Source organism: Eptatretus burgeri, chromosome 9 (assembly GCF_056783735.1).
Source record: "Eptatretus burgeri isolate ZD-2024b chromosome 9, Ebu_testis_v1, whole genome shotgun sequence".
In the NCBI taxonomy this organism is placed as follows: domain Eukaryota; kingdom Metazoa; phylum Chordata; class Myxini; order Myxiniformes; family Myxinidae; genus Eptatretus; species Eptatretus burgeri.
In genome coordinates this window covers 57,835,490-57,850,489 of record NC_140969.1, presented here as the reverse complement: position 1 = coordinate 57,850,489, position 15,000 = coordinate 57,835,490, and the positions used below count along the sequence as shown (strand labels likewise).

At 40.7% G+C, this 15,000-nt stretch overlaps 1 protein-coding gene across 33 annotated transcripts in view; it reads left to right on the top strand.

Annotated features, from left to right (window-relative positions):
• LOC147020161 (CUB and sushi domain-containing protein 3-like) overlaps window positions 1-15,000 on the top strand; it is a 1,491,173-nt gene that overhangs the window by 125,668 nt on the left and 1,350,505 nt on the right. For 13 of the 33 annotated variants that reach the window (XM_085895212.1, XM_085895209.1, XM_085895226.1 and 10 more), the window contains 2 exons: window positions 1,528-1,604; window positions 1,727-1,840. The exons of 9 other annotated variants lie outside the window; for them this stretch is intronic. The gene's annotated coding sequence lies outside the window, so the exon portion shown is untranslated. Of the gene's footprint in view, window positions 1,317-1,527; window positions 1,605-1,726; window positions 1,841-15,000 lie in introns of all 33 variants that reach the window. 11 more of the 33 variants (XM_085895221.1, XM_085895218.1, XM_085895229.1 and 8 more) reach the window with 2 other exon arrangements.

Here is a 15,000-nt window from a genome sequence, read left to right as displayed (position 1 = left end):
ACACTGCACAAGTCATCACCTTAGCTAACAACCTCCTACGTGGTACCTTATCAAATGCCTTGTTAAAGTCTAGATATACTATGTCCACTTCCCTCATCCACCCAATCAGAACTGCTTCATACAACTCCAATAAGTTTGTTAAACAAGACCTCCCTTTAATAAATCTGTGCTGACTGACTTTAATTAGTTTGTATTTATTTAAATGGTTCCTCACCTGGTCCTTAATTAATGTCTCCAACACCTTCTCCACAACTGAAGTCAAACTAACAGGTCTATAGTTCCCCAATTCTTCTTTGGATCCTTTCTTAAATATCAGTGTGATATTTGACACTCTCCAACCCTCTGGTACCTTTCCTGACTCCAACAAATTGTTAAAGATATCCACTAACACCACACTTATCTAATCTGCGACCTCTTGCAATCTCTTGAATATATATTATCCGGTCATGGAACTTTATCATCCCTTAATTTCTCCAGTTGTTTCTAAATGGGATGTGGAGGCAATCTGGGCCTCAGAAACGTTTTCTTGTCTTGGTCTTCTTTTATGTCTTTGTACATATACTGTTAAATAAGGTAGGCACTGGTGAAAGTTCTGATTCTGTCATGCTATATTTAACCAGTGAATATTCAGCTCAAACATAATTGCTTTTGTATGGCAGGAAGTATAAAGGAATTTGGCTTCTGTAATAATTCATGAACTCGTTTTGATAAAAAGACACGAGGAAATGATTCGGGTGCGGATCAGACGCTGTTGGAGTTAATGGGACAGGCAGGTGGGCAGAAAGGGCTGGGGTTAGAGCGACCGGCTAATTGAGCAAAGACAGCGTGGCCTACATCACAATTCCGTGAGCAAATAGACTCAATATAGCTTGTTCATGACACAAGGGCCAGGCCCCAAGTCACAAGGTGAATTTGGCCTAACCCTTTTCCCAGTGAAGTTAATTGACAGTGAATAAAATCCAAAGAGTGTTGTGCGTTTTGAAATCGAGCTTTCAACCATTTCCAATCTTGCCAGTATTCCTGCTGCTGCTTTATTTGATACCTAGTTGTTGTTTGCATGTCATCATGTCAAGACCAGACTTGGCTCTTTGTGCCCAAGTGATAAAAAGTCATCAACCAAGGAATTAAGCGCTGACTCTAAAACAAGACAGGATGAAATGAAATATCACATCGTGAGCTACAATGTCGATAAAATTAAATCCCACAACTTTCTCTGCTGTGTGTGTGTTGACTGTTGTGGTGCATCCTCCACAGTATGACCAATGCTCAAGCATTGAGAACCACATCTACCAAATTCCGATGTGAAGAATCTAAAGGTATGTAAGATTTGGGCGTCAAAGTTATCAAGAGTTACTGAAGTAACTCTCACAAAGTTATTCCTTTACTGGAATGCACACAATGAGATATTTGAATGAAGAGAAGAGGATAATTTGAAAAAGCCTTCAACTTTGCCCAAAATGCAAATATGCTATTCTGCCACAGCTTTTACAATGGGGTTGACTCCATTTTGCTATAATTGTCTTACAGACTGTGGTTCTGCTGCAGTGTTATCACTGCTTGGGAAATTTACCAAGCTCTTGGAAAATTGAAACCCATTTACCAAGGTAGCTAGATTTCTTGATAATTTGATGCAAATTATTGAGTTAAGAAGGGACTTGAAATGATCTGCATTATCTTTAAAAATTTCAGGTGCTCAGCTTGGAATTTTTCTCTTTTTTAATTTCAGGGTGGTAACTGCTCTGCTCCAGCATATGAACAAGGTTTACGAAAGCAAGTTATTCACCGGGAGAACTAAACATCCGAAATGTCAGTGCCAACAACACCAACAAACACCAGGGAAGTGCGTAACTCACTGGCACCATTGCAATGTGCAAAATCAATTGATTTCTCTGATGCAAGTATAATTCATTAAATTTTTTTAAAATTTAATAAATAATTTTTATTTTTTAAGTACATCAACACACACAATACATTGCACCCCTGCAGGATTGCTAATAAGTGAACCAAATCACTATCGAGTATTTCTCCTGGGAGAACCAAATTTTTAAAGTGAACCAAATCACGATTGAATAAGCTCTCCACTCTCGAGTAATTTACTGACTTTGTCATAAAAATAAATCTTTAAACATTGATCTTGGGCTCGTAGTGGAGCTTTTGCATAAATCCCATGCAGCATAAGGATTTAGGAGATATCAATGGATTACAATGATTACATTGTTTCATGGATTACAATGACATTGGTGCACAACTGACAAATACACATGGTTAATACATGATTCTTACCTGGGTTCCCAGCATTATGAACCAGGGCTTCTGATTGGAATGCGAGCAGGCTAACCCATGATGCACGTTATGACCAACTATTCAAATTATATTGAACCAATTATGACCAAATGCATGATCAGTTATGCAAATTATGTTGATTGAATGGTGTGACGGCTGACTACCGAGGTCATGGCTTTAAACACTGCTTGGTAAAGATTTGACATTAACTGAGTGAGGCAAATACTGCATAACATTCATCCCCACATCTCAACAGGATGATCTTCTCACCAAAGTCCTCAGTGACTCCCATTTCATTCTATTTTTGTCCTTCCAAAGTACGAATGTTAAAGAAATATGGCTTAAAATCTTCATCTTCAGGTTTTTTTCTCACTTTTTGAGACAAACCACCCATTTAGCCTGATTCAACCAGCAAAACAAAAGGGACTTGAATCAGAGTCCTGAACTTGACACTTACATCCCTGTTATGGTACATGTATGTAATCATTAAACTTTATTAGTGTGCTGATATGTGTGCTTTCTTTCCACTCAATATGGCATCTCAGACGTTGTCCAAAGATCTTTCAAGAAAGGTAATCCAGCATGTTTATTTTTTTACTTGCAAAATCGAAGATTTTTCTAGTATAATGGTCAGTCGATTTTGTTATCCTGTTTGCCTGTTTGTCAATTGCCGACAGGTCACAATTTTAAACCGATCTTCACGAAACTTCACCACATGGTAGAGTTTGTCATAAACAAGGCGGCTATTGTTTTTGAGCTCAAAAAGTCAAGAGGTCAACAGAGACCAAAGGTCAACAACTTAGGTGAGATTTCTAAAATCCTCAATTTTCATCCAATTGACTTGAAATTTGAAGAGGATTTATGTTTGAGGTCACTGAATTCAACTGGCCAATTATTTTTGAGGTCAACATGCACCGAAATGTCAACAACTAAGTGGGTATTTCTAAAATCCTTAAGTATCATCTCATTGACTTGAAATTTGAAGAGGATTTGCATATCAGGTCACTGAATTAAACCAGCAATTATTTTGAGGCCAACATACTGTAGTTCAAAAGGTCAACAAAGGCAGAATTTCTAAAATTGTCATTTTTCATCTGATTGACTTGAAATTTGAAGAGGAGTTGCATATTTGGTCATTGAATTCAACCACCAATTATTGCTGAGGCCAAACTTATTTAATAGATTTTACAAGTATCGTGCTCTGCATGACGTCTTTTCTTGTTTATTTATTTATAAATTTTTTGTGGAATAGAAATGTGATAGTGGGTAAAAGGGGGCAACAAGTGGACACAATACACAAGGGAATGAACGGACAGCAAAATAAGCAAAGAGAGATAGAGAGAGGAGCGGAGGAAACCGTAACGTGCAAATAACAGGGTTGGGGTAGATAGGTTTAATGGGAGCAGACTATTTTGGGTGGGGATGGAGGATTCATTCATTTTGTATGCAGCCTGTGCCGCTGATGCATTGCCCCATGTAGGTTATGGCAAGAATTTGTAATTTGTTCAGGCTGCTGGCAATAGCTCACCTACTCTTCACAAATGACACCGTGGGATCTTTAACGTCCACCAACTAATTGCGGCAGAAGGGACACCCAGTGTAACACCCCTCCAAGGGATGGCACACACATTGATGAATTACCTGCCTTTGAAACACTGGGATGACAGTTTATAGTGGGTTGGGATTCAAACCCAGGTGAGACAGCCCAGCGATGAGTGTGCATTCTCTCGACTAGTGTTTGCAGTCAAATTTGCCAGACGACCCACCTGTCCGTGAATTTGTGTGTGTACCGACCCACCTGTACCCCTTATCATCCCTCCAGGAGTACAAAAGATTGGGAATTTAAAAAAAATAACCTTTTGTCTTTAGATGGATCCAATATTTTTTTTTTAGTTGTGGGTGCAAAACAATAATTATCACAAAGATTTGTGTTACTGTAATTTATGGTGCAATTCTCAACAGTTTTGAAAGTTATTTGTATTCCACAACATACCCTTTTTATTCCTCTGCACATTTAAACACTGAACATAAATATTTCATATTTAATTGATAAGTCAACATCATTTTGGGTTGTGCACTACCTGGTAATAATTTGAAACAACAAAAAATGTATTTTGAAAAATTACAGGGTTATTGAAGAAAACTTTACTGATGAAAATCTGTGACAAAAAGTCTGGACCGTGGGGAGCATTTTTTTTTTCTGCCAACAACAAACATATCAATTTGGGGGATGGTCTCACTCGACGAACATCGGACATCGTAGGTCACTCTCTATGTCAGTCAGCCTGTTTCTGACTTTAGTTTTGATTACTACTAAGGTCAAGAATGCAAATTCAGCTGGATAACTTGTTGGAAACATCACTGACTTGTGTGATTACCTTGAAAATTTGTGAGTATTTGCCCCTCATCTTCAGCCATAAGTCATTTGTCTTCGCACTTGATTTGTGTACCATTTGGTTTCTCCATCCCAGCATAACTCCAAGCAATATTCTTGAACTGTGGCTTCTTCCACAACATCGATTTGACATAGAAATGGGGTTTAAACAAGGGAGAAGAGTCTGAAATGTGGGGACCTCTGGAAAGTATCACTCCAATTCCATCTTGAGTTTGTGCAAGTGTGCACAAATTGTGTCCATAATTTCACTTGGGGTCCACCTCAACCTCTTCTGCAAACTGTGCCAGTGTAGGGAAAGCAACGAAAAGGGAGTTCTCTACTTTCATCACCCAAAGATCAAGCTTATCCTTGAAAGTGTGAATTTTCTTTGTTGCTTCGACAATATATATTGTTGCAGGGCCGGGTATTGGTGGCGAGCACGACCGCTAGAGGGAGCAGTAGAGTCGGCTCCACCAAACGCACCAGAATTGAGGTCATGCCTTTTGGATAAGTCCAAAAGGCACGGGTCCCTTACTGACCATGAATCACCATTCATTTGACCGTGTGGCGTAGGGTCAATTGCCAAACTTCAATATACCTAATTACCCACGCGGATAAAGCCACCGGGGAATTCACACCCTCGACGGACCTCCCTCAAGCGGAACGAGTCGTTACCGAGCCCGAACCTTGTGTAACCCGAGAAGAGATTACCAAGGCCCGTCGGACCAAATGAACAATTTACGGCCTCGCTATTTCTCAACACACACACCGTGTCAAGCCAATGAAGGAAACACAGAAACGAGCTGGAACATTTAACAAAGGAATATTTATTTATAATGGGGCAGTGGAGCACGCAAGAAGGCAGAGTTAACCGAATAAAAGGAATGCAATTTACACACACGGCACTTAAACGTTTCTACTTAAAAGACGGGCCCACACACAGACACACACTCCCCAAAAAGAAATGGTGACCGTGGCCTTTATTGATACCCTGAGCTCGGAGGGAAGGTGAGCTGGAGGTAAGGGTCTGTCTTGAACCTGCCCACTTTGTGCGGTTCTCGACTATCTGGCCTGGCGGGACTCAAACCCGCAACACGATGCCGCTCTAAGCACCAGGTACGGAGGGTAGCGTCGGGCGCTGGCACGCTCCACGAGCAAAACATGTGACGAGGCAGGCGAAGCAAGTCAGCAAGGCAGGCAGGCAAGCGATGCTCCTCCGGCTCGCAGGCAGGCGAATCACGGCGGGAAGACTCTCTCACCGGGTCGCCCCCACACAATTATCCCTTTTTCTTGACAGATGGGAGGGATCCGTCTCGTGTCATTCCCCTCCTCATTGGACAGGCGTGTCGGGCGATATCCCGGCCATCCGAGATTGGTCAGGGGGGGTGCTCATGTCTCCACCCCTCGACCAGGAAGTCGAGCAACAATATGTTGCATCGGCTCCCCGTTGGCCGAGAGGCGGCAGACGTGCTCGCACCCCTCCGATTGGCTGAGAGGGGTGCCATGCCCGTATTTGGAGTGAAATCCAACACGCCAACGTCCAAAGAAACCCTGCCTGGCACATTGGTCTCCGCCCACGGCTGTACTTGACACGCATGCATGTGGGAAAAGCCGATGGTGAAGAAGCGAAGATGGGCATTGTTGTTGAAGTTTATAATGTAAAAAATCCTAACTATAAAATAACTCACAGCGCACGTACAATTAATCACCCATTAAACATAGGACGGGAGCCTAACTTGAAACACATACTTACCGATATAGCTGATCTATAGGACCTGGCTGTTGTGTACAGTAAGCTTCCAAATTCGCAACAATATGTCTCGTCCCTCCAGTGCCAAATTCAATGTGTTGGGTTTGCCGAAAATATCCACTAAATAAGCCAGCTTCAACATCCACATTGCATTCTCAAGATTTGAAAGTAACTCCACCTTCTTCTGCTACCTCAAGAATTGAGTTACCTCAGCTGAGAGCTCAAACATACGGTCAAGAACCTTTCCTCTTGACAACTAGTGCACAGCTGTGTGGAGGAGAAGCATGTCTTGTTCGGCTCCCATATCTTGACACAGAAGGCAAAACAAACGCGATTGTAATGGATTAGCCTTGACGTTGTTTGTAGCCTTCACAACTTTATCTAAAACTGCCTTTGCATGGCCAGGTAAGGTTCTCACAGCAAGTTGCAAAACGCAGTGCAGGCCGATGATGTTTGGAGCAATATTGCGCATTAAAACTTGAAATCCTGATATAGCACCCATCATTGCTGGTGCACTATCTATTGTTACTCCCTGTGGCTTCTGCCATAGCAATTTATGTTGATTGCCAAAATCTCACACCTTCCAAAAAATGTCGGCTGCACAGGTGTCCTCAAGGGGTAGGCAAAACAAGAAGTTTTCTTTCAGTTCATTCTCATGCAGATATCTCACAAACGCCATCATTTGCACAAATAGGTGATGTCTGTGCTCTCATAGAGTTGAATGCTCCATGTTTCATATGCTTGGATCTCTCTGATAATTTGTTCCTTAAAATCTCCCGCTATAATATCCATAATATGTCGGCTCACTGTAGAATTGCTCAATGCGATATGGTCAACCAACCGAGCTTCTCGCTCGCCAAACATATTGTGAACCATTGATTTGGTTGCTGCAATGACCAGCTCTTCTGTGATCGTGTGTGGTTTCTTTTTCTACACCAGAATAATGGAAACCTCATAATTGGCATTCAGTGTTGACTGATTGGTGATCTGAAAAGCACCACTGGCATCCAGCATTTGCTTTTTGACATTCTCTTCTTTCAATTTGAAAATGGCGACATCTTTGTCAGTTCAGGATGATGAATTTTCAGATGTCGTTCCAGTTTCCTTGCACTTGTAGTTTCTGGAGACAGAATCGACAAGCAGACAACACACTTATGCTTTGTTGCTCCCTTTTGAAAGATGCTTGTGAAGCCAAATTGGATGTAGGACTCGATCTAATTACATTTGTTGCTCATGATTCTGGTGGCATGTGAAAAAAGGCTGTTTTTTTTCTATCAATAATATTCTACTACAATAATTGATACAGAAAGAAAGAAAATAGAGGGAAAACAAAAAGATAGTGGTAAAATGGGGAGCAATAATGCAGAAGAGCAAGCTGGAATTTTACTGTAATGAGCTGAGGCCAGACACACACAAAGGCTACATCACAACCCTCCAGGATTCCTTACGCAGTGTCACTTCACTTCTGATCATGCCTAATAAATAAATAACTTAATTAAAAACCCACTTTCTATTCATACCAACCCGTTTTTCATCACCTCCAACTTGCCACATATGCATTAATAAGGAGTCTGGCGTTCTGTTTGAAGGATAACTTGTTTGTTTCTAATGGAATGAAGTTTTATCGGTGAAGTAAATGGTCGAAAAGTAAATTATTCATTGGAGGGAATTGAGGGAATAAATTGTGGTCTTTTTTTTTTTAAACTTCTGGTTGGTGTGCAAACCAGCGGCACTCAGATTATACACTGCCCGTGAAACTTCGTGCTTCCACTCATACAAGGCATTGTCAGAGCATTCTTTTGTGTGCCTCACATGTGCATAACATCATGATGTCCTAGATTCTGCTTGAAAGTGAATTTGTGGTAGTGCAGGCAGCTCACGGCCCCCCATCGAAACCTGCTCATGGCCCCCATGGGGGCCACACCCCACTGTTTGAGAAACAATGCTCTGGACAATCCTACTCGCCCTAGCAATTGAGGATGACATGAGATTGTGGTGCAATCCCAGCTTGAAACGGTGGAGGGAAGAATGCAATTGAACTATCTTTGGAAAAAAAATTCAAAGTTTTAATTGAATTACCTCATTTCAGCTTTAGTGTGGAAACTTAGCTCAATATAGCATAACAATTGTGCATTTTGTGAGGAAAGCACTAAATTTGGCACACTAGTAGCCTAACATATTATGAACAGATTTGGATATTGGGCCATCTCAAATTCAGCTGCTGATGGCTGTGGTAGCCATTTTCCACTGCCATCAAAAATTTTTAGATGGCCCAATATACAAATCTGTTCATAATATGATAGGCTACTCGTGTGCCAAATTTGGTGCTTTCCTCACAAAATGCACAATTGTTATGCTAAGTTGCCCCACTACTTTCTCTTTTTAGTTTGACAGACTATCATGTTGTTTGACCCCCATCCCCATTTCCTCCCAACACTTTTTGCCGTCTCCCTTCATCATGCCCCGCTTGCAATGGTCCAGATCTACATTTCTTTGAAAAGGCCTTCATGTGTAATGCTGTAAATGTCATTCTCAGCTTAAAAATCAAAATATTTTCAAATAATTTAATAATTATAGCAATTTAAAGTCCTCCATGAGTCTTCACCTGAATAATAAAAAGTCCAACATTGTGGTGATTATGAATAGTTTGTAAAACCTTTGCCTTTAGTGCTCTCAAGGTTAGGAAGCTGGAAATTAAAACTAATTCAGTTTGGTTGTATTGTCCAACAGAGGGCTTTTAACATCATGTACTCTACTGATCCACTGATAAAGGACGCCGAGAATGAGCACCCTGACATCAAGGGATAGCCTAATAATCACTCCCCATATCAGTCTCACAGAACCCATTTCAATCATGGGATGTATAATGAGCGAAAAAGCTGATCAGAAACACCCTTGGTACATTTGATGAGCACCATTAAAACCGTTACGTGCGCTTGTGAGCTTGAAACAAATGCGAGATTGAAACAAACTTTATGGGATGTAATTCGAGCGGTTGCTCTTTGTTATGTTTTGGGGTTGGGAAATCGGTCCCATGATGGTCACATATCTGCAGATCATGTCGACAGATCCTGCTTCATTTTGTTGACGTCACAGTGAGCTCAATGGTGAAATCGATCAAGCACAATGACGGAGAAACTTTTTTTGTATTTCTTAGATTGATAATCAAGTCCGTGGCTTAACAAGTTAAATTAGAGGGGCACACGGTAGAGTGCAAACCTCCGCCACGTCATGCCTGATCTATGAGAACATATCGGGCCCAATACATTTTTGAAATATCATGCTATACAGTACGGTATCGTTTTTGACCCTATCTCTCAATGGTGAAGAATCACTTTGAAAATTAAATAATTCTCGTATCTACACACAAAAACGAATCGATTTGTCGTGGTCACACACCCAACCTGTCCATCAAGTTTCATCCGAATCCGGCCACAACTTTTTAGAGACAGTGAGAGTGTGAGATTTTTCAGGATTAAAATATATTTTCCAAGTGTTTGACCAGCTTGTGATTTTGTCATGGTCTAAAGAGAGGGAAGATAAGAGGCTGCAACATGCCTGTCTGAAGGATGAGGGACGCCACGGCAGAGGGTGAAGTCAGCAGCAAGTAAATATCGGGGATTTTCTAGTCATAGAGATCAATCATGAATATCAGGATGAAGATTTTTAAATGTGAATATAGCATCGTTCAACAAATCATTAGGTTTGCAAGGAAAAGACATGAAAAAAGCATGTGTGCGTGCATTGAGAACGAATAATGGGAACGAATGACTTGAATTTTATTTTTAAGTTTAATGAATGAAATGCTACAATTGACAGAAACAAAAGAAGAATAATGAAAGTGTTATGCTAAAATAAGTGTTTATGTCCATTTTAAAAATCAATATTTAAAATATTAATTCACCGTTGTTTCTGAAACGTATCAAGGTTAAAGTTAAATTTCTCTGAATCAAACATTAATCCCCTTTGAGTCTGGGTTTTGGTGACTGTGGTGCACTCACTCACCTCTGAGCTGTCATATTGGTGTTCCATCTGTTAACATCAGTTGGTAGACATAAAAGATCCCACGGTGTCCTTTGCGAAGATTGAGTGAGTAATTGCCAGCATCCTTGGAAGATTCCGAATTCTTGACTGGAATAAGGGGAGCAAGTTATTTGATCTTCTTGGAGGTTCATTAGCACCACGTTATCCTGCTTGTTAGCTTCGACTGTGCAACAGCTTTTTGCAATTACAAACAAATTCACCAGGTGGTTCTCATGTTTCTTGTGAACGGCCATTTTCGATTTGTGAAGTGCAATCAATTATGTAATGTAGAAAGCTCATTCTAACCACTGACTCATTGACTCACTGATATTAAAGTTCAGTACCTTCTGGGTGACGTAAAAAGCTGAAATTTCGTGTGCTGACTGCCATTAAAGCTGATACACCAGGAAAAAAAATCACAAGCCATCAGAAAGCATCTGTAAATGAAAATATAAATGAAAAAGAAAAGAAAAGAAAAAAAAACAAATGCAGGTGAGCAAACCGAGACAATGGGGAAGCATGCACGCTTCATTATTGCTTGCATTATGTTTGCACATCCTGCTAGCATGCATATATACCTCACACATTTTCGAAAAATAAGCTTCGCTAACCCTGAAAAACAGATTTTGTGCCATCTAATTATTGAGCATGGAAACATGGTGGTAATTTTGACCTTCCACCGCATTACTCTGCACCAACACAATCCCTTACACACCACACATAAGCACTAAATAGATGAATCATTACTAAATCCGAAATCAAATAATTACTGATAGATCAATATTGAATGCTTCACTTTGCATTCTTGTCCAAAAAAGAAAATGCACATAAATTTTTTTTTCTTGCAGATTATTGAATTTTCCACTTCCTTTGGAGGGAGCTATGCTTGGCTTTATCAGTCCCTGATTGGCTATAAAACATATTTATACTACTCATCTTCTTTAGCTCAACTCTCCTTTTCTTAATTCGTCACTCCCCCTCCCCCTTTTGCACATGTAATATGTAGATTTTTTTTTCCTTGCTGCATTGTAATTCACGATCATCCTTCCAACTCATTGACCTAACGGTGACTTCTAACCATCCCTCTCCAAACCACGTCTTATTATCATTTTAATCAGCACTATATATACTACGTATTGATTACTGCTGTGCCTTTCTGACAGTTAAGTGCAGAGAATGCGCACTTACCCATGAGCCATCTTGTCTGGGTTTGAATCTTGACCTGACTATAAACTGTCCAAATGGTGCTTTGCAGGAAAGATGGATCACTTCCCTCACGAGGATGTCACTGGATCCTTCACTAGGATGTGTGCCACTCCTTGGATGGATGTTCGGACACGTGTCCCATTTACTTGCATTAGTTGGTGGATCTTAAAGATTTAAGGTTTCTTTCGATGAAGAATAGATGAGCGATTGCCAGCCCCCTGAACAAATTACAAGTTCCAGCCATAATCTATAGGGGGCACTGTATGGGTAAAAGGTTTAAAAGAAAATCCGACACATTTCTCTTCTCACCCCGAGGCTTCGCATTCATCCCATTCACAGCCCGTTGGTGAATGTGGTGCTATGTTTCCTAATAAATACACTCCCTTTGTTTGAGCTTCCAGAAGGAACAACAAATATATATAAAGGCAATTAACACAAGCCTGAGAACAAAAATAAATGAATGTTGGCCCACAGTGGATTTTGTTTACTTTAGCCACTTGGCATGACTTCTCATTATATAGGTAAGTTAGCACCCTTTACATAATGACTTTGTGTGATCTGGACTGTCATTGCCACATGAGGAAAAATATTTGCAATCGCTCAAATAAATTCGGTTTTTCATTATTGCATCAGAAAGAAAAGGGTTTCTTCTTTCATCATCAATAACACATCAGTATTAATCAATGCTTGAGTAAGCCGGGTGTTGGCTTAGCAGTTAGGGTGGCTGGCTTGGGATCTTGGGGTCCTGAGTTTGAGCCCTGTTGGCTGCTGAATGAACACCAGGTGGGTTGACTCAGCCTGTTATCCTTCTGAAGTCGGCAAAATGAGCACCAGCTTACTTGTATGAGGCACTGCATCAACGGCTTCCAGAAAATGATGCAACCAGCAGCCACAGGCTTCATACAAAACAACAATATTGCAGGTGATGCCACACACACACACACACACACACACACACACACACACACACACACACACACACACACACACACACACACACACACACACACACACACACACACACACACACACACACACACACACACACACACACACACACACACACACACTCACTTTGGAGTTAAATTAATTATAGAAACGACAAAAGTCCTTACCCATTGTTAGTTACAATGTTTGCCAATGTACAAACATCAAGTTATCTAAAATTGCAGGGAACATATCAGAGATACACCCTTTTAAAGTTTCGGAACATATGTGTCCCTTGGTCCTTAAAGGGTTAAGATGCCACCACCAATATGGAATTCAATCAATACAACTGAGTGGTTGTTGCCAAAGGCAAGGTGTAAGAGCATGGAGAAGAAAATGCCAAACTCAGTGGGGGCAAGCATGCAACCTTGCTTGACACCATTTTTAATAGGAAAGTGAGTTAAGGATTCTCTGCCAACCTAAACTGATGCTTCCATACCATCAATTAATCCTCAAATGAATTGTGTAAGAGTTGGAGGATAGCCAATCTTAGAAAGAAGCTGGAAAAGTCAAATTCTGCTTGCCATATCCAACACCATTTGCAGATCAATGATCGCTGTTCCCTGCATATTTCCTTTTGCTGTCTCAATGCAAAATAAACCACGTCAATGATGAAGAATCCAGCACTACAACCACTTTGACTCTGGTTAAAACTATGTGCTTGTCAAGAGTGTCAAGATGCTGAAAGAGTGTGATCCCATCACAATCAGCGCTGTGTATTGAGCAGATGTGAAGAACATCTTGCAAGCATTGCAGCCTTCCACTGCAATAAGCTTACCTTACAATAAGCTTCATGTTGTTGAGGCTAAAGCTCTCAAAATCATTGGATCCCATGCACACTAGGAAGCTAAGGACAATGGATTGATTATTTCATCATTCAAACCTCTTGGTCTGCCACCACCTCTCAAACAGATGTGCACTTACACTGTGGTCATCCATTCACCCCCACTCGTTCTTGCTCTAACCATCACCATTCTAATGGCTAAATTACATAGGCTTTTTGCTCACCTCCACCTTTTTGTGTTTATCTTTATTTTGTTTATTTAATCCAGCCCACTGCCGATAAAACAGACATCATCTGTTTATCAGAATCCTTCCTCCCACAGGATGTCTCTGGCTCTTTCGTGTCTCCCTCCAGCTATTGTCTCCTCGCGTTTGATAGGCCTGAACCACGTCTCGGGGAAGTAGTTGCACTTTATATCGATAACTCAATTTTTCACTGCACTTGTACTGATATTACACCGCCCAACCCCCAAGAGTACCTCTGGCTGCGATTTCCCCTCTGCTCCCACCTCTTGTTTGTGTGTTGCACTGTCCTTCAGACAGTGATGACTCCATCTACATCTCTCTCTCTCTCTCATACAACATGAACAAACTTTTATCCACTCATCCCAACTCTCTCTCTTCCTCATATGTGGAAATTTCAATTGTAACCATGCAACTTGGCAGGGTGCCGTTACCTCTCTCAGTAGCCATGGCACTTCAGCCGTTGACTTCTGTGACTCCATGGGACTGAATCAGTCTGTAAACTTTCAAACCCAGATTTCTCCCAATGGAGAATCTTCCCTTCTGGACTTGGTGATGACTAACTTTCCTGCAAATGTCTCCTGCTCTTTCTCTCCTCCAATTTATTCATCTGATCATATGCTTGTGAAAGTCAACATCTCTCTCTGGCTATTCTCATAGAGCTGCCCCAGTGCCACTGAGTCTGGCAGTTCACTCAAGCAAATTGGCAGGGACTGCAAGCAGCCATCTCTCTTTATGGCTGGTCTCTCATATATGCATTATCTCCTGCCCTGATATGAAGTCAGCATTGGGAATTCACAGGAACGTGCTCTCCCTTTTATGCAGATTCATCACATCTTGCCGAGAGTTATCATACCCGTTCTTCCCACCCATGGTATTCTGAATCCTGTGGTGCTGTAGTTGCTCTGAAACCCTATGGTATCCTGAATCCTGTGCTGTGGCATACCAGATGGCATACCATCTATATATATATATATATATATATATATATATATATATATATATATATATATATATATATATATATATATATATATATATATATATATATATATATATATATATATATATACACACACACACACACACACACACACACACACACACACACACACACACACACACACACACACACTAGACGACCCGTGAACCCGTTGGGTTCCTGTTGTGACAGCGGTTGATGAAAATATAAAAAGACAAATTTTAATTATTTAGTTGTCAACTTTGACTTGAAGAAAATTTGAGCATTTACCTCAGCAGTCATCGTTCAGCCAACCAGTTTCTCAAGGTATATCAACACATTCTCCATGGTTTGTCCTTGCACTTTATGGATCGTCATACCAAAATTTGA